The following is a 23,309-nucleotide window of genomic DNA, read 5'->3' as shown; positions in this document are numbered from 1 at the left end:
AATTTTTCACAAGAATGGTCTCAGAAGTAGGTCTCCAAGGCAAGGAATCTTGCCCTTCCTTGCTCCTTCAATGCCATTGATCTGTTGGTGTAGAAGTGCCGCCACCATCCCTGGAACAATTTACATCACAAAGGATTCTACAATATGGGGCAAACCACTATGTGAAACTCAGGTGTCTTTTACTTTTTAGAAGTGCCTATCTTATGCCAAGTAGAGTATTTACTATTCCCATTTTTGAAAATGTTCCCTTTTTGATGAAAAATGTTAAAAGCCAGGACAAAGCATTCTTAATTAAAATAATTCAGGAAAAAAATAGCTCTGGGTGGTGGGCGTTAAGAAGACGCCTGAAAAACTGCAGAAAAAAAATTCCAGAAATGTAATTTTAGTATTGTTTTTTTCCTTTTTTTTTTTTTTTTTTTTTTTTGAGATGGAGTTTCTCTCTTGTTGCTCAGGCTGCAGTGCAGTGGCACGACCTCGGCTCACCACAACCTCCGCCCCCCATCTCCTCTCCCCGCCCTGGGGTCAAGAGATTCTCCTGCCTCAGCCTCCCAAGTAGCTGGGATTACAGGCACGTGCCAACACATCCGGCTAATTTTTGTATTTTTAGTAGAGACGGGGTTTCGCCACGTTGGCCAGCTGACCTCAGGTGATCCACCCTCCGTGGCCTCCCAAAGTGCCAGGATTACAGGCATGAGCCATCGCACCCAGCCCTTTCCTGCCCTTTAAAAATCCCTTTGTTGTGTGGCCAAGGCAGCTTTATGGGTTCTTTATGAGAAGGGGGAAACCTGAATGACTGTTTTCTTGGTAAAACTAGAGCTGAGTGCAGATGCTATCTGTTATCACTCAGGGAGCCAGGACAGAATGGAATATTCCATTACATGTCCGCAGCTGCATGGGATTTAACGGTTTCTGGTGTCAGAGGTGAAGAGCTTCAATTTAAGGGAGACTTCTTGCTGCAAGTTGCTACAAGGAGTTTGTGAACCTTTTGATATGTATGTTTCCAAGTATGTAAGACCCAGAAATAGAAAAGCCCCCACTGGAAAAATTCTCACGGATCATAAACAGCCCAGGAAAGCTAATGGCCGGAAGGGTACTCCTCCCCATCCACCTTTCTCCCACCCAACCTCCAACACGCACACACGCAAACATCAAATACATACATTTGGAAAAGACAGGAAGTGTATGCTCCAAATATAGAGAGGGCTTGTGCTTATGCTGGGACCTAATTGGATGGACTTCCGTGTTCTCTGTCATTCTGTGAAAGGGATCTTCCTTTTTGACCTCTATCCTGTTAAAAATTTGTGTTTTCCTGCTAAAAAATTGTTTTCTAGCTTTTCTGAGGCGACAGATTATACACTTGGCACAGTAAAGATACACACAGCACTTCCTAAGCCACCGCGGAGAGGAATTTTTTTTTTTCCTAGAAAATAAACAAACCTGAGTATGTGTGTAACTGGATTTTTTTTCTTGTCCTAGCTGGAAGGTGTCATGTTTAACGAGTGGCTTTAACCCTTTTTTGTACCCAGAGCTACACCTTCATGCCTGTAGCTTGAGGCCTCCAAGGAAACGATAATATGGCAGAAAATACAAGGATGGCAATAATGTATCAGATCAGGGATAGGATTCTTTTTCTTATGAAGTCAGGTGAATTTGTTCTCTCTGAAAGGAAGGCATTCAAAATGTGGGAGCAAAATACAAGGGATTTCAGAAAAATCTGGTGAATTTTTAATAATCTTTCAAATCCCTCTGAGCAGGGAACAAGGTTACTTTGCATCCACAAGGACAGCAACTGCAATCTTTTCACATCCTAAAATGTTATAGTCAGATCCTTCACTCTGGGCCAGAAGGCCTCTGCAAAGCTTCCAGAAGAAAAATCAAAAGTAATTTTAAAAACCTTCAAAGCAAACTATGAAATCACATCTCCACACAGACTGAGTTTCTGATCATGAAAACAAGCGCTATTCCACCATTGACTTCATTTTGGAATCATCAGATTGTTATCTTAACAATAAACAGTTTCAACTAAATCATCTCTTATTCAGATTTTTGAAACAGCCAGTGCCAAAAAGGACACACTCTCTCTACATATGACAAATACATCTTTGTTAGACTTTAAAAAGAATTTCTTCAAATTGTTTGCAATTAAATATTGTTCAGAACAATACAAGAAACTCTGACAGGGTTCTAGAAATACTGAAAATCAAAATACCAAGAGTGAATCTCTTTGATCTAGGGATTCTAAGATTAAAGGTTCTTGAACTATAAAAGATTTATGATCACTGTTATCAAACATGGCAACAGGTAGAATTTGATCAGTGAAAACCATACAGATACTTCTAGATTTGTAAGAGCCAAGGGTGAAGGCTTTAATCGGGTGCTACAGCCATGGAGATGGGAGCTCAGTCTCAAATCCATCTCCCTTACCGACTAAAACTAGGGGTTTATATAGCAAGGAAAGGATGTAACAATGTGTAAGAAGATAGGAAGTAGGGAGGGGCAAGGAAGCAACCATAATAAATGGGGGTCAGACATGAGATGCCTGACCTAGTGAGTTTTAGTTCTTTGGCACTTTTTCTGAGAGACCTGAAGGTTATTTCCTGAGGTAGGAACTCAGATAAAACAAATGTAAGTTTCAAGCTTTAAGACTAGAGGGTCAATTTGTATGTTTATCAAACAAACAAACAAACAAAAACAAACCTATCTATGGCAATGGTCCCCAATGTTTTTGATGCCAAGGATTAGTTTCATGGAAAACAATTTTTCCATGGTCCCGGGGTGGAGTGGGAGGTTTGTAAGGGGGATGGTTTCAGGATGAAACTGTTCCACCTCAGATCCTCAGGCATTAGATTCTCATAAGGAGCACATAACCTAGATCCCTCACATGTGCATTTCACAGTGGGATTTGCGCTCCTATGAAAATCTAATGCTGCTGCTGATCTGACAGAAGGTGGAGTTCAGGCGGTAATCCTTGCCCATCCACAGCTCACCACCTCCGTTGTGGTCTGGGTCCTAACAGGGCACCAATCCCTGATCTACAGGATTACTGGGTCAATTTCAAGAAGACACTCCAAGTGTTCAACTTCCAGTGCAGCTCATGACATCTTCAGAGGGAGCTTTTTCGGGGTCATCACTCTGGAGGGAGAAGGGAGTGAGCAAACCGGCTTTTCTGTGTCTGGTGTGTCTTGGACTTTAACAGGGAAGATTAGACTTTTAAGAAACAATTGTATCTCTCCTAGCTAGAACTGCTTATCTGCCAATTCTATTCTCATTTCAGTTCTGACAGGGTTCTAGAAATACTGAAAATCTAGTTAAAAGGAGAAGTAATTCTCCTTTTAACTAGATCTCAGAGTTAAGACCTTTTTTTATTCGTTTCAAGAATTTCTAATTACTTCTTTTTCACATATACCTGTTTATGTTTCCATTTGGCTTATTTTTGCTTTATAATTTTTAAAAGTTTTAAAAGTGAGTTTTATTCTTTTATCTCTTTTGGAACTCTAAACTCAACTGGAGAACATATCAGAATCCTATTAACTAGAAAGCTCTTGTCGAAAGGCATCTCCCTCATTTTCCTCCTTCCTATCCGCCCCTACCCAAACAGTAGGTTTAGCCAGTTACACATAGATCCTAGACATGTTTATTTTAGAAATGCTTCTGAAGTAATAATGACCCACTGCTCATCCAACTTCCCCACTCTCTTTCTGCTGACCCATCCCTCAATGCACACACTCCACCCCAAGTTTGGGAATCATCACTTTAAAACATAAATTAAAAAAGTATCATGCATAGTAGGTCTTGATTGTGTTTGTTTGTTAACTACCAACCCATCCCAAGACCACGCAGCGCCATTTCCAATTATACTGGAAATGTGGATTCTTTGGGGTCATATAGAACATACCACCTGAAATTTGGGGAGACCCAGATACAACCACCAACACCTTCATCCTCTCGAAGTGACTAAACTATTTCAGAGAAAATGGAGAAATTGTGATGGAAAAGGAGAGATTTTGCAGCCCTAAGCAGGACCAAAATGGGATGGGTGTATGGCAGGTATGTTCTGAGGCTCGGAGTTGAGTCAACAGAAAACCCAAATGCACTATTATTCAACAGAGGCCCTGAGTGATCAAGGAGTAACTTAAGGCACTGAGCACCATGGGGAAGAGATTCCAGGACAACAGGGGAAGGTTGTGGAAGGGGCAGTGGTGGGGGAGGGGGAGGAGTTCCTCCTTAAACAGTTTAACTAATTGTTCATATTGTTACCGGTGGAGGGTGTCCAGGTTCTTGACAACTTGAGCAAAGAATTGGGCAAAATGGATAAACAGAGCAAGGAAAGAAAGAAGTAATGCAAGCAGAGATTTATGGAAAGTGGATGTACGCCCCACAGGGTGGGAATGGGCTGAGCCTAGGGACTCGAGCCCCGTTACAGAATTTTCTGGGGTTTAAATACCCTCTAGAGGTTTATGGGTTACTTGATGTATGTCCTATGTAAATGAAGAGGATGAAGTAAAGTTACAAAGTCATTTACTTGGTGTATGCCTTATGTAAATGGTGAGGATATTTCCTGTCATAGCTGAAGTGTTTCCATTTGATTTAGTTCTAGGAGGTCAGTGTGCATTGGCCTTATGTTCCCTACCTCCAGATCCTATTCTCCTGCCTCAATATTGTTTCTTGGGGGCGGGGTAGGGGGGTTTTACTGCCAATTTCTAAGACAATCAGTAGAAAAATAAAAGTCGCTGATCACCTTTTAATGTATACTCTGTGTTTTAAAAAAGATTTTATTTTTTTGGAAGAAAGCAAAAGTCAGACAGGTCTCAAAACCTTACACACCTGTCCTGAATAGCATTCTTCAACTGATAGCAAATAACTACTTTTCTAAATTGGACTCAACATATGACTGGAGATTTTTCCCCTAACTAATATGCAGCTGTGTGCTTCTTTATATAAATCTGATCAATAAAAAGATTCACTGATGAAAGGACAAGAGATAATGGTTTTAATCACAAAGAGATTCACCATGGACTTTTTCTACATAGCAAGTTTCTTTAATAAACTGAAAGTATGATTTGACGTTTTTTTCTTTTTTTAAGACAAGGTCTCACTCTGTCACCCAGACTGGAGTTCAGTGGCGTGATCTTGGCTCACTGCAGCCTCCACCTCCTTGGCTCAAGCAATCCTCCTGCCTCAGCCCCCCAAGTAGCTAGGACTACAGGCGGGCACCACCATGCCTGGCTGATTTTTTGTATTTTTGGCAGAGACAGGGATTCACCATGTTGTCTAGGCTGTTCTCAAACTCCTGAGCTCAAGCAATATGCCCTCCTTGGCTTCCCAAAATGCTAGGATTACAGGCGTGAGCCACCATGTCCAGTCCTGATTTGATTTTTTTTAAAAACAAAAGCAAATTATATGAAATCTTCCAAGAAAACAGTTAGTTCACAAAGAACGGTATTCTAACATCTGCTCTTGAATCCATTGTTTAAAAACATTAAGGGAATTTATTTTTAGAGTAGTTTTAAGTTTCCAAAAAAGTCCATCAGAAAGCACAGTTCCCACATGCCCACCTCCCTCACCTTCTCCCCTCCCCACCCCAGGTTTTCCATTAACATCTTGCATTGGTGTGCTACGTTTGTCACAACTGATAACCAGTGCTGAAACATTATTACTAACTAAAGTCCATAGTTTGCAATAAGGTTGTTCTTTGAGCTGTACACTCTATGGGTTTTGATAAATGCACGATGACATGCATCCACTATCACAGTATCACACAGAATAGTTTCACCCCGCTAAAAATCTCTGTGCTCCACCTATTCACCCCTCCCTCTCTCCCACTGAACCCCTGGCAACCATTAATATTTTTTACTGTATCTATAGTTTTACCTTTTCTAGAATGTCATATAGGTGGAATCATATGTATTTACTGTAGTCTTTTCAGACTTGCTTCTTTCACTCAGCAGTATGCATTTAAGTTTCCTCCACATCTTCTCATAGCTTGACAGCTCATTTCTTTTTATAGCTGAATAATATTCCATTGTATAGATGAACCATAGTCTACTTATCTATTCACCTACTGATGGACATATTGGTTGCTTCCAAGTTTAGGCAATTGTGAATAAAGCTACTATAAACATTTGTGTGCCTGTAAGTTTTCAATTCCTTTGGGTAAATACCAAGGAGAATGATTGCTGGCTCCTATGGTAAGGTTGTATTTAGCTTTTTAAGAAACTAACAGATGGCCCTTTTTTTTTTTTTTTTTTTTTTACTTTAAGTTCTAGGATACATGTACACAAGGTGCAGGTTTGTTACATACGTATACACGTGCCATGTTGGTGTGCTGCACCTGTTAACTAGTCATTTACATTAGGTATATCTCCTAATGCTATCCTTCTCCACTCCCCCTAGCCCCCGGCAGGCCCTGGTGTGTGATGTTCCCCAACCTGTGTCCACGTGTTCTCATTGTTCAATTCCCACCTATGAGTGAGAACATGCAGTGTTTGGTTTTCTGTCCTTGTGACAGTTTGTTCAGGATGATGGTTTCCAGCTTCATCCATGTCCCTACAAAGGACATGAACTCATCCTTTTTTATGGCTGCATAGTATTCCATGGTGTATATGTGCCACATTTTCTTAATCTAATCTATCATTGATGGACATTTGGGTTGGTTCCAAGTCTTTGCTATTGTGAATAGTGCTACAATAAACATACGTGTGCATGTATCTTTATAGCAGAATGATTTATAATCCTTTGGGTATATGCCCAGTAATGGGATGGCTAGGTCAAATGGTATTTCTAGTTCTAGATCCTTGAGGAATTGCCACACTGTCTTCCACAATGGTTGAACTACTTTACAGTCCCACCAACAGTGTAAAAGTGTTCCTATTTCTCCACATCCTCTCCAGCACCTGTTGTTTCCTGACTTTTTAATGATTGCCATTCTAACTGGTGTGAGATGGTATCTCATTTGTGGTTTTGATTTGCATTTCTCTGATGGCCAGTGAAGATGAGCATTTTTTCATGTGTCTGTTGGCTGCATAAATGTCTTCTTCTGAGAAGCATCTTTTCATATCCTTTGCCCACTTTTTGATGAGGTTGTTTGACTTTTTTCTTGTAAATTTGTTTAAGTTCTTTGTAGATTCTGGATATTAGCCCTTTGTCAGATGGGTAGATTGTAAAAATTTTCTCCCGTTCTGTAGGTTTCCTGTTCACTCTGATGGTAGTTTCTTTTGCTGTGCAGAAGCTCTTTAGTTTAATTAGATCCCATTTCTCAATTTTGGCTTTTGGTGCCATTGCTTTTGGTGTTTTAGTCATGAAGTCCTTGCCCATGCCTATGTCCTGAATGGTATCGCCTAGGTTTTCTTCTAGGGTTTTTATGGTTTTAGGTCTAACATTTAAGTCTTTAATCCATCTTGAATTGATTGTTGTATAAGGTGTAAGGAAAGGATCCATTTTCAGCTTTCTACATATGGCTAGCCAGTTTACCCAGCACCATTTATTAAATAGGGAATCCTTTCCCCATTTCTTGTTTTTGTCAGGTTTGTCAAAGATCAGATGGTTGTAGATGTGTGGTATTATTTCCGAGGGTTCTATTCTGTTCCATTGGTCTATATCTCTGTTTTGGTACCAGTACTATGCTGTTTTGGTTACTGTAGCCTTGTAGTATAGTTTGAAGTCAGGTAGTGTGATGCCTCTAGCTTTGTTCTTCCAGCTTAGGATTGCCTTGGCAATGCGGGCTCTTTTTTGGTTCCATGTGAACTTTAAAGTAGTTGTTTGCAATTCTGTGAAGAAAGTCATTGGTAACTTCATGGGGATGACACTGAATCTATAAATTACCTTGGACAGTATGGCCATTTTCACGATATTGATTCTTCCTATCCATGAGCATGTTCTTCCATTTGTTTGTGTTCTCTTTTATTTCACTGAGCAGTGGTTTGTCATTCTCCTTGAAGAGGTCCTTTACATCCCTTGTAAGTTGGATTCCTAGATATTTTATTCTCTTTGAAGCTATTGTGAATGGGAGTTCACTCATGATTTGGCTCTCTGTTTGTTATTGGTGTAAAAGAATGCTTGTGATTTTTGCACATTGATTTTGTATCCTGAGACTTTGCTGAAGTTATTTACCAGCTTAAGGAGATTTTGGGCTGAGATGATGGGGGTTTCTAAATATACAATCATGTCATCTGCAAACAGGGACAATTTGACTTCCTCTTTTCCTAATTGAATGCCCTTTATTTCTTTCTCTTGCCTGATTGCCCTGGCCAGAACTTCCAACACTATGTTGAATAGGAGTGGTGAGAGAGGGCATCCCTGTCTTGTGCCAGTTTTCAAAGGGAATGCTTCCAGTTTTTGCCCATTCAGTATGATATTGGCTGTGGGTTTGTCCTAAATAGCTCTTATTACTTTGAGATACGTTCCATCAATACCTAGTTAATTGAGAGTTTTTAGCATGAAGGGCTGTTGAATTTTGTCAAAGGACTTTTCTGCATCTATGGAGATAATCATGTGGCTTTTGTCTTTGGTTCTGTTTATATGATGGATTATGTTTATTGATTTGCATATGTTGAACCAGCTTTGCATCCCAGGGATGAAGCCCCCTTGATCATGGTGGATAAGCCGTGGATTCGACTTGCCAGTATTTTATTGAGGATTTTTGCATCGATGTTCATCAAGGATATTGGTCTAAAATTCTCTTTTTTTGTTGTGTCTCTGCCAGGCTTTGGTATCAGGATGATGATGGCCTCATAAAATGAGTTAGGGAGGATTTCCTCTTTTTCTATTGATTGGAATAGTTTCAGAAGGAATGGTACCAGCTCCTCTTTGTATCTCCAGTAGATTTGGCTGTGAATCCGTCTGGTCCTGGACTTTTTTTGGTTGGTAGGCTATTAATTATGCCTCAATTTCAGAACCTGTTATTGGTCTATTCAGGGATTCAACTTCTTCCTGGTTTAGTCTTGGGAGGGGGTATGTGTCCAGGAAATTATCCATTTCTTCTAGATTTTCTAGTTTATGTGCATAGAGGTGTTTATAGTATTCTCTGATGGTAGTTTGTATTTCTGTGGGATCCATGGTGATATCCCTTTTATCATTTTTTATTGCATCTATTTGATTCTTCTCTCTTTTCTTCTTTATTAGTCTTGCTAGTGGTCTATCAATTTTGTTGATCTTTTCAAAAAACCAACTCCTGGATTCACTGATTATTTGAAGAGTTTTTTGTTTGTTTGTTTGTTTGTTTGTTTCTATCTCCTTCAGTTCTGCTCTGATCTTAGTTATTTCTTGCCTTCTGCTAGCTTTTGAATATGTTTGCTCTTGCTTCTCTAGTTCTTTTAATTGTGATGTTAGGGTGTCAATTTTAGATCTTTCCTGCTTTCTCTTGTGGGCATTTAGTGTTATAAATTTCCCTCTACACACTGCTTTAAATGTGTCCCAGATTGTGGTATATTGTATCTTTGTTCTCATTGGTTTCAGAGAACATCCTTATTTCTGCCTTCATTTCATTACGTACCCAGTAGTCATTCAGGAGCAGGTTGTTCAGTTTACATGTAGTTGAGCGGTTTGAGTGAGTTTCTTAATCCTGAGTTCTAGTTTGATTGCCCTGTGGTCTGAGAGAGAGTTTGTTATAATATCTGTTCTTTTACGTTTGCTGAGGAGTGCTTTACTTTCAACTATGTGGTCAATTTTGGAATAAGTGTGATGTGGTGCTGAGAAGAATGTATATTCTGTTGTTTTGGGGTGGAGAGTTCTGTAGATGTCTATTAGGTCTGCCTGGTATTGAGCTGAGTTCAATTCCTGGATATCCTTGTTAACTTTCTGTCTTATGGATCTGTCTAATATTGACAGTGGCATGTTAAAATCCCCCATTATTATTGTGTGGGAGTCTAAGTCTCTTTGTAGGTGTCTCAGGACTTGCTTTATGAATCTGGGTGCTCCTGTATTGGGTACATAAATATTTAGGATAGTTAGCTCTTCTTCCTGAATTGATCCGTTTACCATTATGTAATGGCCTTGTCTCTTTTGATCTTTATCGGTTTAAAGTCTGTTTTATCAGAGACTAGGATTGCAACCCCTGTTTTTGTTGTTGTTGTTGTTGTTTTGTTTTGTTTTCCATTTGCTTGGCACATCTTCCTCCATCTTTTTATTTTGAGTCTATGTGTGTCTCTGCATGTGAGATGGGTCTCCTGAATACAGCAGACTGATGGGTCTTGACTCTTTATCCAATTTGCCAGTCTGTGTCTTTTAATTGGAGTATTTAGCTCGTTTACATTTAAGGTTAATATTGTTATGTGTGAATTTTATTCTGTTATTGTGATGTTAGCTGGTTATTTTGCCCATTAGTTGACACAGTTTCTTCCTAGTATTGATGGTCTTTAAAATTTGGCATGTTTTTGCAGTGGCAGGTACTGGTTGTTCCTTTCTACGTTCAGTGCTTCCTTCAGGAGCTCTTATAAGGCAGGCCTGGTGGTAACAAAATCTCTTAGCATTTGTTTGTCTGTAAAGTATTTTATTTCTCCATCACTTATGAAGCTTAATTGGCTGGATATGAAATTCTGGGTTGAAAATTCTTTTCCTTAAGAATGTTGAATATTGGCTCCCACTCTCTTCTGGCTTGTAGAGTTTCTGCTGAGAGATCCACTGTTAGTCTGATAGGCTTCCCTTTGTGGGTAACCCAATCTTTCTCTTTTGCTGCCCTTAAGCATTTTTTCCTTCATTTCAACTTTGGTGAATCTGACAATTATGTGTCTTGGAGTTGCTCTTCTCAAGGAGTATCTCTGTGGCATTCTCTGTATTTCCTGAATTTGAATGTTGGCCAGCCTCGCTAGGTTGGGGAAGTTCTCCTGGATGATATCCTGAAGAGTGTTTTCCAACTTGGTTCCATTTTCCCCGTCACTTTCAGGTACACTAATCAGAAGTAGATTTGTTCTTTTCACATAGTCCCATATTTCTTGGAGGCTTTGTTCATTTCTTTTTACTTTTTTTTCTCTAAACTTCTCTTCTTGCTTCATTTCATTCATTTGATCTTCAATCACTGATACTCTTTCTTCCATTTGATACAATCGGCTACTGAAGCTTGTGCATGTGTCACATAGTTCTCATGCCATGGTTTTCAGCTCCATCAGGTCACCTAAGGACTTCTCTACCCTCTTTATTCTAGTTAGCCATTTATCTACTCTTTTTTCAAGGTTTTTAGCTTCTTTGCGATGGGTTCAAACATCTTCATTTAGCTCAGAGAAGTTTGTTATTACCAATCCTCTGAAAACTTCTTCTCTTGACTCATCAAAGTCATTCTCCATCCAGCTTTGTTCTGTTGCCGGTGAGGAGCTCCATTCCTTTGGAAGAGAAGAGGCACTCTGGTTTTTAGAATTTTCAGCTCTTCTGCTCTGGTTTCTCCCCACCTTTATGGTTTTATCTACCTTTGGTCTTTGATGATGGTGACGTACAGATGGGGTTTTGGTGTGGATGTCCTTTCTGTTTGTTAGTTTTCCTTCTAACAGTCAGGACCCTCAGCTGCAGGTCTGTTGGAGTTTGCTAGAGGTCCACTTCAGACCCTGTTTGCCTGGGTATCACCATTGGAGGCTGCAGATCCGCAAATGTTGCTGTCTAATCCTTCCTCTGGAAGCTTCGTCTCAGAGGGGCACCCAGCCTTATGAGGTGTCAGTCATCCCCCTGCTGGGAGGTGCCTCCCAGTTAGGCTACTTGAGGGTCAGGGTGCCACTTGAGAAGGTAGTCTTTCCATTCTCAGATCTCAAACTCCGTGCTGGGAGAACCACTACTCTCTTCAAAGCTGTCAGACAGGGACGTTTAAGTCTGCAGAAGTTTCACTGCCTTTTGTTCAGCTATGCCCTGCCCCTAGAGGTGGAGTCTACCGAGGCAGGCAGGCCTCCTTGAACTGGGGTGGGCTCCACCCAGTTCGAGTTTCAGGCCGCTTTGTTTACCTCCTCAAGCCTCAGCAATGGTGGGTGCCCCTCCCCCAGCCTCACTGCCACCTTGCAGTTCCATCTCAGACTGCTATGCTAGCAGTGAGTGAGGCTCTGTGGGCGTGGGACCCTCTGAGCCAGGCGTGGGATATAATCTCCTGGTGTGCCATTTGCTAAGATCGTTGGAAAAGCGCAGACTTAGGGTGGGAGTGTCCCAATTTTCCAGGTGCCGCCTGTCATGGGTTCCCTTTGTTAGGAAAGGGAATTCCCTGACCCCTTGTGCTTCCTGGGTGAGGTGATGCCCTGTCCTGCTCCATGGGCTGCACCCACTTGTCTGGAAAGCCCCAGTGAGATGAACCCGGTACCACATTTGGAAGTGCAGAAATCACCCATCTTCTGCATCCTTCACGCTGGGAGCTGCAGACTGGAGCTGTTCCTATTCGGCCATGTTGGCGCCACCCCCCTCCAGATGGCCCATTTTTTTAAGCCTTTCTAATGTAGGAGGCATTTTTTTTACAATTCCCATCCATATACCAAAAAGAAATCAAATAGACAACAGAATAAAATAAGTCACCACACATTACCCATTGAAGAGTAAAAAAGAACAACTGCAACATCTGTTCTTTCTCAACAAAGGAGATGGTGAGATGGCTGAATGGCAACACTGTGATGATGAGAACACTGCTGGATTAGCTCTTCCCCAAAAATGGCCCTAATGCCCCACACCTCCCATACTGAGTAGTCCCCTTCCACCTTGAATCTGGGATAGCCTTGTGACCACTTTAACCAACAGAAAGTGGCAGAAGTGATGTGACAATTCCAGACCTAAGCCTCAAGATGATCTGGCAATTTCTTTAGTACTTTGGGGAAACTTGATCTGCCATGTGAGAAGTCTGACTATTATGACAGACAGGCCATATGAAGAGGGAGAGTGACAGGGAAAGGGAGGAGGAGAGGGAGAGACCTTAAGAGAAAGAGAGCCACAGAAAGAGAAAGAGAGGCCTAGTTGTCTCAGTATCCCAGCTGAGCCCAGTTGAGCCCATTTTCCTGCCATCCCTGCCAAGGCAAGGACATGCCAGTGAACCTTCTTGAACGTTCCAGCGCATCAGTCCCCAGCTGCCTACAATGTTAGTAGACAGTACATGGAGTAGGAGGATCATTCACATGGGCCCAATCCACCTAAAGAACTGCTGAGATAATAAAACAGATGTTTTAAGCTACAAAATTTGGGCTAGTTTACGATTCACCAATGGATAACAGAAACAATCATCTGCACTGCTTTGCCTTCATTTCTTTATTTCCCTGTATTCGCCAATTTCTCAAGTAGTTATAGAATTTTGTGTTCGAAATAAATGTAATTCGGTAGAAATTTTGCTTATTTTTATTTTTAAATTTCATTTTAAAATTTGTGGTGGTGGCTGTCTCTAGTGATTTCTACCCACTCCTGTTTTGGGGTTCCCAAAGCCTTCCCAGCAGTGTGTGCTGCTGTGGTCACGGGTTGTCATGTAACTGTTCACAGCTAAACGGATTCCCTTCACTCCCTCTGTTGCACTTGGGAGAGCAACATGAGATGTGAAGGGGGCCAATTTATGTTAACTCTCAGCTGTATGCTAATTATTGACCAAAGCATCCCCACAGATGGCCATAGGAAACATAAATAAGAATGCCTCGATAGCTCAGATTGTGGCATGGTCAGTAAATACTGCAGTGGGGAGCAAGGTTAGTAAATATTGCAATGAGGAAAGTTATGGTGAGCACTTACAAACTAAAAATCCACAATAGCATAAAATTGAAAAAAATTAACTATGCCTTTGAGAAAACATAATCCTCATAGGAAAAAGCACTATATCTAAATCTAATTTTTTCCCAAAAGCTAGCCTTATGAACACACTAATTTACTCCATATATAATGGACATTGTACCTCTCTCAGTTATTAGCTTTCTGACTATTTACTAATTTATCCAACCTACATTTCCTAAGTTCTTTACAAGTGCCAAGCATGGACTGTGCTAGAAATAAATGAGAGACAGAGAGAATTTCAGAATACCTGAAGCAATTTACAGTTTAGTGAGGTAGACAGACAAGTAGATAAGAAATCAAAATGCAGTTGAAATATTATAGTAAGATAGAGCAAAATAAGAAATAAAGGGTACTCTGTGAGAAAGGTAGTGTGAGAGGCTAAGGGAAATTTCCTGCATGAAAGATTCAGATTGAAGCCACGTTGTGAGAGATCCGAGGCCAGGCCTACCATGCTCTGGGCTTCTGTGCACAGCCTCTGCTGGGTTCACCGGCCAGGGCAAATATTGATTGAGCATTGTTTGCAGGTCTCTGGCCTGGGTTCTCAGTGAGTCAGCACTCTGTTAACTCAGTAAGGGTGAATCCCCCACTCACAACATGGGATTTCCCGCCTAGCCAAAGCTCATGCAGTGGCTCAGGAAGAATTGCACTAGTCAGACTGTTCAAACCACAGTTTTTCTAATTTTAGTTTTGCATTTTGACGTAGAAGAGACTCATGTAGTTGCCTTGTTTTGCATAGATCTCCACCCCTGCTGGGACGTCTCTCCTGTATTCAGCAAGTCAATAAACCTTCCTTCCCCTCAGTTCCCGAATGCAGCTCCTTATCATAGCCCTGTTGTACCTTCTGCTCTTACTTTCGATGGCTGTCTTGAGATAAGGTAGCAGCACTGCAGTAGTTTTCCTATGACTGAAACAGTATTTCCTTTTCTCCCCAGTGGGCCTTTCTCATGCCTTTTTTTCATTTATCATATTTTAGAATGTTAATGATGCCATGGGTTCCATACCACCCCTTCCACATGGGGTCATCAGTCATAAGGTCATCACCATGAAGAAGAGAAACGAGGGTCCTCAATTTCACTACAAAAGTATTGGGTACAGCTTCTTCATGAAGTCCTACCTTGGCCTCTTAGCACCGCAAAAGACAGTTTCTTTTTTTGAGAGTCTTGCTCTGCCACCCCGGCTGGAGTGGAGTGGCACAATCTCAGCTCACTGGAACCTCTGCCTCCCCGGCTCAAGCGATTCTCATGCCTCAGTCTCCGAGTAGCTGGGATTACAGGTGCACACCATCACACCAGCTAATTTTTAAAAATTTTTAGTAGAGATGGGGTTTCACCATGTTGGCCAGGCTGCTCTCAAACTCCTGACCTCAAGTGATCTGCCTGCCTCGACCTCCCAAAGTGCTGGGACTACAGGCTTGAGACAGTTTCTTTTAGAGACTAATCTCCTAGGATTATTTTCCACTAGGACGAAACTCAAAATAATGTAGTCCAAAAGTCAAAAAATGATGGCCAGCAGGACAAATTTGATGGGCAGATAGATTTCATTTGGCATTCACAATGTTTTCAAATATTTTGAGTAAGTTACCCACGTATAAAATCTAGGAGATTTCACATAAAAATCTGAAATTCTAGCTTCTAAAACAACAGAGGATGGGACATAATGCAACCCCCATTCCAACTGCAAATCTGCCATCACAGAGTGACAGCCATGCTCGGACACGCGAGCATATGGTCTCCATCTCCCCTTAGCACCCACCCAGCGAACTGCACTCTGCACTCCGAGCCCTTGTAGGTAATCAATTTGCCATCCCTAAATTAGTTCAATTCCCTCACTCGACAGAAAAAACAACTGAGACCCAGGGCTGGGCGCGGTGCCTCACGCCTATAATCCTAGCACTTTGGGAGGTCAAGGAGGGTGGATTGCCTGAGCTCAGGAGTTCAAGACTAGCATGGGCAACACGGTGAAACCCCATCTTGCCTGAGCTCAGGAGTTCAAGACCAGCATGGGCAACACGGTGAAACCCCATCTCTACTTAAAACACAAAAAATTAGCCGGACATGGTGGCCTCCGCCTGTAATCCCAGCTACTCGGGAGACCGAGGCAGGAGAATTGCTTGAACCCGGGAGGCAGAGGTTGCAGTGAGTCTTGATTGCGCCACTGCACTCCAGCCTGGGCAACAGAGTGAGACTCCATCTCAGAAAAAAAAAAAAAAAAAAAAGGAAAGAAACTGACTGAGACCCAGAAATACACTAAGAACTCCCTGGGCTGAGAGTTTATTACTTGTACAACCAAAACCAGATCTTGAACAAACACAGGTCTCTTTGCAGCACTTTTACTTCCAGGTGCTGTCTTCCTCTCTTCTTCACATCTGTGACTAACTGCTCACCATGGTGAACTGCTTCAGGCTCTCGTCCCGGCAAGGAGGGTAGAATGAACAGCATCAAGCTCTATGCAAACAGTAATCAGGACTTAAGTCTTAACGTTTTGCTCTTAAGAGGTTTAATGATTTTGACTTGGTTATATATTTTTTCCTACCCAATACTCCTTTTCTGTGTCACATTGTAATCGGTGGGTAAACACACAGGTGACAAAGCAACAGGCAGATGTTTTCTTGGTCATTTATGTCTGTGTCCGTAGGAAGGTGTGGACTTCCTCCTCACAATGACTTTGAGTTACCTCGATAGTAACTGGAAATACCACTCGAAATGTTATGTCAAAATCACAGATCGATTTTATAAGATAGATGCAGTAGATTTTCATTTCACCCTTGGTCCTGGTGGAGCATGGTTACCAAACATTATTTTACATTGTACACTGATAATCATGAACTTCATTCCAATAAAACCTCCCGTCAGCTTAGGCACTTTTCTAGGTGATGAGATGAAGCTTTATGAATTATTTCTTCTCACTAGCCTGAAACAGTAGTAGAATTCCAAAAGATAGCCTTCCCTCTTATCTCAATATGTTGGTGGGCTGTTCATAATCTTACTCGTACCTCAGGAAGCTAATTAACGGAAAAAAATTGTCTCTTTTATTTTTAATTAATAAGAGGCACATCTCAGCAAAAGCGTGAAAACTTTCAACTGGCTTGGACATTTTATAATCTTTTTCTTCCCCTAAGAGGTGCCCAGGACCTCACAATGAGGTGCATTGTGAGCCTCATGCCAAGGTTAATTTGGCACCTCTGTCGCAAAGAGCATGTGCAGACTCTGACAGGCTTTCAGGGAAGCCACTTCCCCCATGTGCTCTGCTGGTTTCCTCATTGGTGTTCGGGCAGAGGAGGCTGGGCTCCTCCCGGGGAGTGGGGTGCTATGACAGATGAGACTTTCATGCAAGAAAATAAATCCTGCACATTTGATGTACTGCTTTAAACTTAAAGACCTCTTTGGATCCGAAACTGTAAGGTAAGGAGTGCTCAGCCACAATTCTTGAACTTTGAAACTGTGAGTGTAATTTGAGGTCGCTCCTTAAACCTCTTTGTTGTTTAATATGAAACTGTAGCGTGCTGCCTAACCTCCTGCCTTTAGGAATAACAGCTCACTGTCAAACGTGCACGCACAGCTCTGACTTAAAAGGAAAAAACTCATCACTGTTTAAAAAATAAAAAGTTTTCCACAATGAAACAGTCATATAGATATGTTGTACTTTTACACATGTGTGGAAGTGTCCAGGATAGACTGGGGTTTCTCTCTGCTCTCTGTAAATCAGTATGCTTACAAATGGGATCAAATCATCCTTGCCAGTTGAAAGTGGGTCTGGGTGCAGGTCCAATCCCATAGAGAGAAAACACCAGTGCAATTGTAACCAAATGTCAGTCCAGATCTGCAGGTCTTTATCCTGAATGTCGCTTGGTGCTTGCTTAGGCATGGGAGGGGATTAAACTCCGCTGCTGCAACTCTATTGGCACTGCTCTGTAAGATGGGAAAAATCTGTTGGGATCAGGTGTTAGTGTGTACAGGCCAGTTTCCCGTGATTGTGGCAAATTAAATTGGAAAGCTGAAAGTAATTATAGTACAGACTAGGAGCCAGGGATTTATCAGACATAAAAGGAGGTAGAACAAGTTCAACAATATAGAAGGCAATTATTTGTCTAATGTTGTTAACAAAATCCAGTCTTCCAGTAGAAATGTACAGGACCTTCTAATGTTTTTGTTCAAGTTTGATCGGCCTCCAAAGGTGGAATACTCAATGCTTTTAGCTAGCTCATTGACCTGTTTCTAAGAGGGCATCACTGTATAATATTTCTCTCTCACTGGGGAAAATAAGATGTTGAATCTTCTTTCTGTGCCCTAGAGAACTTAAAAGAGAAGATGTAGATGATAATCAAACTGCATCTATTTTCTTAAATCTTTGCCCACACGTTCCTACTCTCCTCCTTTGCTTTTATCAGATATACAGGGACTAAGTTAATTGTTACTTCCCCTGAGATCTCCAAACCCTTACTGTACCCTTTTCACAGAGAGCACCAATCTGCATCCATACTTCCCTCCACGAAAAGCAAATCATATTCTTGCCCCATATCCTTTCTCATCCTTGATAGGGGCTTATACTTCCATGTAAGTCCCCAGGGCATATTCCCATGACACAGGCTCCCTCCTACCCACATACTGAGGTGAACCCCAAAGGACATCCTACCTAAAATCTGAGGGTGCAGCAGTAGTGGAGTCCTGGCCTGAAAATTCTCTCCTCCAGACATTTTCCTTTCCAGAACTAAGTGGCCTCACCTGACTTTAGGTATTCTCATGGCTTTACGCTTTGAACCACATGACTGATTAGCTACGCACAGATTAGGGTAGGTACTCATTCACTGTAAGGATTAGAATGTTGAAGCTACCTTTGTCCTGGAAGGAAGAAAATTTCCCCAACGGGAATGCCATAAGCACTGTTCCAGGGTCTCTGGAACTGAGAGTGGCTCTCTTGAGGATTTTCCTCTTTCTCCTGTCACTCTGTTTCTTGCTAATCTTGGCACACATTTTAAAAACGGCTCTAGCCAAAAGGTGAAGGTTCCTAAGGAAGGGAAGCTAGCGCTGTTTACTTCATGCAGCCAGGACACCCAGGATGTAGGCGTGAGGTATAGCAGTGGGCTTGGATTAGCATTCCAGTGTGCCATCGCCTTACTGAAAGAGTTATTTTTAACTTGACAACATTTCTGCACATCTGCAATCCAAATACAATGTATGTGAGGATAAATATTTAAGCAATGTGTTAGTTTCATTAACCAGACATGACATCAGAGCCATTCTCAGCAATTTCTTTTCTTGTTTTAATAAAATGAAAAGGAATAATAGGGGGGAAACTAAAATATGTTACTTGTGTCAATGTAGAAAAAAATTGCCAGAAAAAAATTTCAAGATTTCTCTGTTTCTTTTACTAAAGGTGACACTTCCTTCATTGAAAGATTCACTCAGGGTCTGGTGGTTTTCATCTTTGACAGTCTGGGGACTTTCCCTCATGGCTGCACTCAGACCCTGATTTCTTAGCAGAGGAATGCTTTGGAGACAGTCCCCAAAAGGTAGACAAAGGCTCTGGAATTATAAACTCGAGGAATAAGATTACTCCTCTTCATTGGTCTTACTGCTATTCCTATTCATTGGTCTATGCTAAGAGTTATTCCTATTCATTAGTCTATGCTAAGAACCAAATCCTGATGAAACCACACCATTACAGAGCTCACATTTAAAGAATATGTCATTTGTCTGTAGAGCTAATAGTTTCCTTTGTTTTTATTAGTTTTACTTTTCATTTTTTATTGAATGAATGAAAGGCTGGCTGAAGAAATAGCTGAAATTAACTATTATGATTTCATGTCCCATTTGAAGAATATTTCATTGTAGAAATTTTCACTAAGACTGGGTGGGAATGCAACTCTACATGAACAAACACGAAGAGATGAAATTAGACCATTTTATTTTAAACAAACCCTAAGACAGTGAGGTAAAAGAGTAATTCTGGTCTGGCACAGTGGCTCACACCTGTAATCCTAGCACTCTGGGAAGCCGACGTGGGCAAATCACCTGAGGTCAGGAGTTTGAGACCAGCCTGATCAACATGATGAAACCCTATCTCTACTAAAAACAAAAAATTTAGCTGGGCATGGTGGTGCATGCCTGTAATTCCAGCTACTCGGGAGGCTGAGGCAGGAGAACTGCTTGAACCTGGGAGGTGGAGGTTGCCGTGAGCTGAGATGGCACCACTGCACTCCAGCCTGGGAGACAGAGCAAGACTCTGTCTCAGAAAAAAAAAAAAAAGAGTAAAGGAGTTAATAATTCTGGGCCTGACTCAGTGGCTCATGCCTGTAATTCCAGGACTTTGGGAGGCCGAGGCAGGCAGGTCATGAGGTCAGGAGATGGAGGCCATCCTGGCTAATGTGGCTAAACCCCGACTCTACTAAAAATACAAAAGTTAGCTGGGCGTAGTGGTGCGTCCCTGTAGTCCCAGCTACTTGGGAGGCTGAGGCAGGAGAATCTCTTGAACCAGGGAGGTGGAGGTTGCAGTGAGCTGAGATTGCACCACTGTACTCCAGCCTGGTGACAGAGTGAGACTCTGTCTCAAAGAAAAAAAAAAAAAAAGAGATAGTTAAAAATTCTGACTTCATTCATCTATAGACAAGACAAAAACTAATGTATATATTCTGTCTTATCTAATGTGGTATACTAGGCAAAATCATGTAAAGTGTTAACTTATTGCCTATATGCCTGGTGTCAACACTTAGAGGACTCACAAAGAATTTACTGGCAATTTCTAGGAGCTTTTTGCAACTCTTATGCACCTGCCTCTCAGATGGTCACAAATGTAGGTCATAAGCACAGCCAAGCAGTACTCATAGCCGTGGAATCACACTGATTTTTAAGTAATAGTAAAATGGGTCAAAGGGAAATAACATTGGGAAATCTCTAAGGATGGAGTAAGAAAATAAGAACATAAGAATATTAAACACATGTAATATTCTTGAATTGATTCTGTAGAAATGCCAGAGGATGGAGAAGTCAAGCCATTTCCTTGAGAATCAATCAGCACGAAACACTTGGAATAAAATGCATGAATAGCGTCCTAGCTTCATGTGTCAGCACTTAGTTCAAGTAGGAGGCTGTCCCCCATTGGGGTCTTTGAATTGCTCTAAGAGGAACTTATGCATACGCTTAAATTGTCTTAAATTGGCAATATTCTAAAATAGATTATTAGAGGAATGGCTTGTAAGACATCCAAAAGAGATGCTAATGGATCCTAGAATTCAGAACAGATTCACTAAAAAGGAAATAATCCATATAGTCATATTGTTTTGTTCTTATGTTACTAACCTGTAGATGGATAGCCTGTTATTTAGTCAAAATTAATTTCATCAAAGCAAATTGGTCAATGTGATAAATTGGTTGCAAATAATTATTTCCCATCATTATATATTCAAGTATGGGTGATCAAACATGGGACAGCTTTATAACACTGTAAGTATCTTTAAATGTTGTTTCATAGTTTTCAGAACCTTTATTTTTGTCATTATGTGTAATGAATTCATCTTCACGTAATTACTTTGTATTGGGAAAAGTCTGAACAACTAAGGAATTGCTTAGAGGATAAGTTAAGGTTTTTAAAATTTTATTTGGTTATTTATTTTATTTATTTTAAGTTCTGGGATACATGTGCAGAATGTGCAGGTTTTTCACATAGGTATACATGTGCCATGGCGGTTTGCTGCACCTATCAACTCATTATCTAGGTTTTAAGCCCCACATGCATTAGGTATTTCTCCTCATGCTATGCCTCCCCTTGCCCCCACCCCATGACAGGCCACAATGTGTGATGTTCCCTTCCCTGTGTCCATGTGTTCTCATTGTTCAACTCCCACTTATGAGTGAGAACATGTGGTGTTTGGTTTTCTGTTCCTGTGTTAGTTTGCTGAGAATGTTGGTTTCTAGCTGTATGCATGTCCCTGTAAAGGACATGAACTCATTCTTTTTTATGGCTGCATAGTATTTCATGGTATATGTGCCACATTTTCTTTATCCAGTCTTATCATTGACGGGCATTTGGGTTGGTTCCAAGTCTTTGCTATTGTGAACAGTGCTGCAATAAACATACGTGTGCATGTGTCTTTATAGTAGAATGATTTATAATCCTTTGGGTATATACCCAGTAATGGGATTGCCAGGCCAAATGGCATTTCTAGTTCTAGATCCTTGAGGAATTGCCACACTGTCTTCCACAGTGGTTGAACTAATTTATACTCCCACCAACAGTGTAAAAGGGACAACTAAGGATTTAATAATAGGGGCAAATTATTTGAAATTGATAGGATGGTTGAACAACAAACTATGATTGTGACACGTACTATTTTAGGCTTTTAATTCATTTATTAAATTTAATTGTATTTATTTAGAGACAGGGTCTTGCTCTGTTTCCCAGGCTGAAGAGCAGTGGCCCAGTCATAGCCCACTGTAACCTGAAATTCCTATACTCAAGTGATCCTCTTGCCTCAGCCTCCAAAGTAGCTGGGAATAAAAGTATCCACCACCACGCCCAGCTAATTTTTGTATTTTTTGTAGACAGGCGGTCATGCTATGTTGCCCAGGCTGGTCTTGAACTCCTGACCTCAACTGTTCCTCCTGCCTCAGCCTCTCAGTGTTGGGATTACAGGTGTGACCACGACCATCCTATTTTAGGAATTTAAAATAACATATGTATTTTACTGGAAAATAATGAATGCAAACCAGAAAACCAATGTTAAACATAATCCTATTCAAGAGGGGCTAGCCAATAACTACACATTAGTGCGTGGTAGGCTTCCATATGCTTTCCCTATGACTACATATTGTCTTTTAACTACCATATGGTAATTGGAAACTGTCATAATTTTAGAGCAATCCATCAACTGTTGGACATTTGCATTCTTTTAATGAATTGCTGAACAGTTAGATTGTTTCAGTTATTCTACATTATAAGCAATGCCTAACAGGAATAATCAGCTAGAAAATAATTAGAAATTAAAAAATCAAACTATTGAGGAAAAGCAATATATGCATAAAAATATATAAGGTGCAAAATGGGTGGCAACTCAGAGCAATTTTGAAAAAATACCTATCAGCATTATTCCCTTTTAACTAGACCGTTGTTTTGAAAAAATTATCTTTTTAACCAAATTGCTTTTTGTCAGATTGCTTTTAGGCAAATTGAATTTGGACAAATTAATGGGAACAATAGTTCAAGGAAATGCAACAGACAAAATACACTTGAACTTCAGTGTGGCATTTTTGTAAATCCTTCAAGGTATCATGGGAGACAAGATGAAGAAATATGGGCCTAGCTAATGCAATTAGGCAGATTAATAATTGGCTGAATGAACATACGTAGAGGGTGCTTATAAGCAACTCGGGTGAGGGGATGTCTGGTGACTTATTAAAAATGTTGTTCTTGGTCCTGTCCTGATAAGCATTTCTATCAGTGTCTTGGATAAATGCATGTTTAGTAAGTTTCTAAATGTAAAGCCAAAAGGAAGAATGCACTTATGTGATGACAGCATCAGAACGAAAACAGATCTTAACAGGTTGGAATAATGAGCTCAAGCTACCTAGACCTAAGTAACAGTGACAAACATAAGATTATTTATTTTGGATCAT

At 40.8% G+C, this 23,309-nt stretch overlaps 1 protein-coding gene across 1 annotated transcript in view; it reads left to right on the top strand.

The window, feature by feature from the left end:
- Positions 1 to 16,923: 16,923 nt before the first annotated feature.
- The window catches only part of STARD13 (StAR related lipid transfer domain containing 13), a 553,194-nt gene continuing 546,808 nt past the window's right edge, over positions 16,924 to 23,309 (top strand). Inside the window, exon 1 of the mRNA XM_021929385.2 lies at positions 16,924 to 17,102. The gene's annotated coding sequence lies outside the window, so the exon portion shown is untranslated. The remainder of the gene's footprint in view (positions 17,103 to 23,309) is intronic.

The sequence above is a fragment of the Papio anubis genome, chromosome 15, assembly GCF_008728515.1.
Source record: "Papio anubis isolate 15944 chromosome 15, Panubis1.0, whole genome shotgun sequence".
NCBI classification, from domain to species: domain Eukaryota; kingdom Metazoa; phylum Chordata; class Mammalia; order Primates; family Cercopithecidae; genus Papio; species Papio anubis.
Note: the sequence above shows the minus strand (reverse complement) of the source record. Positions and strands in the feature narration are given on the sequence as shown.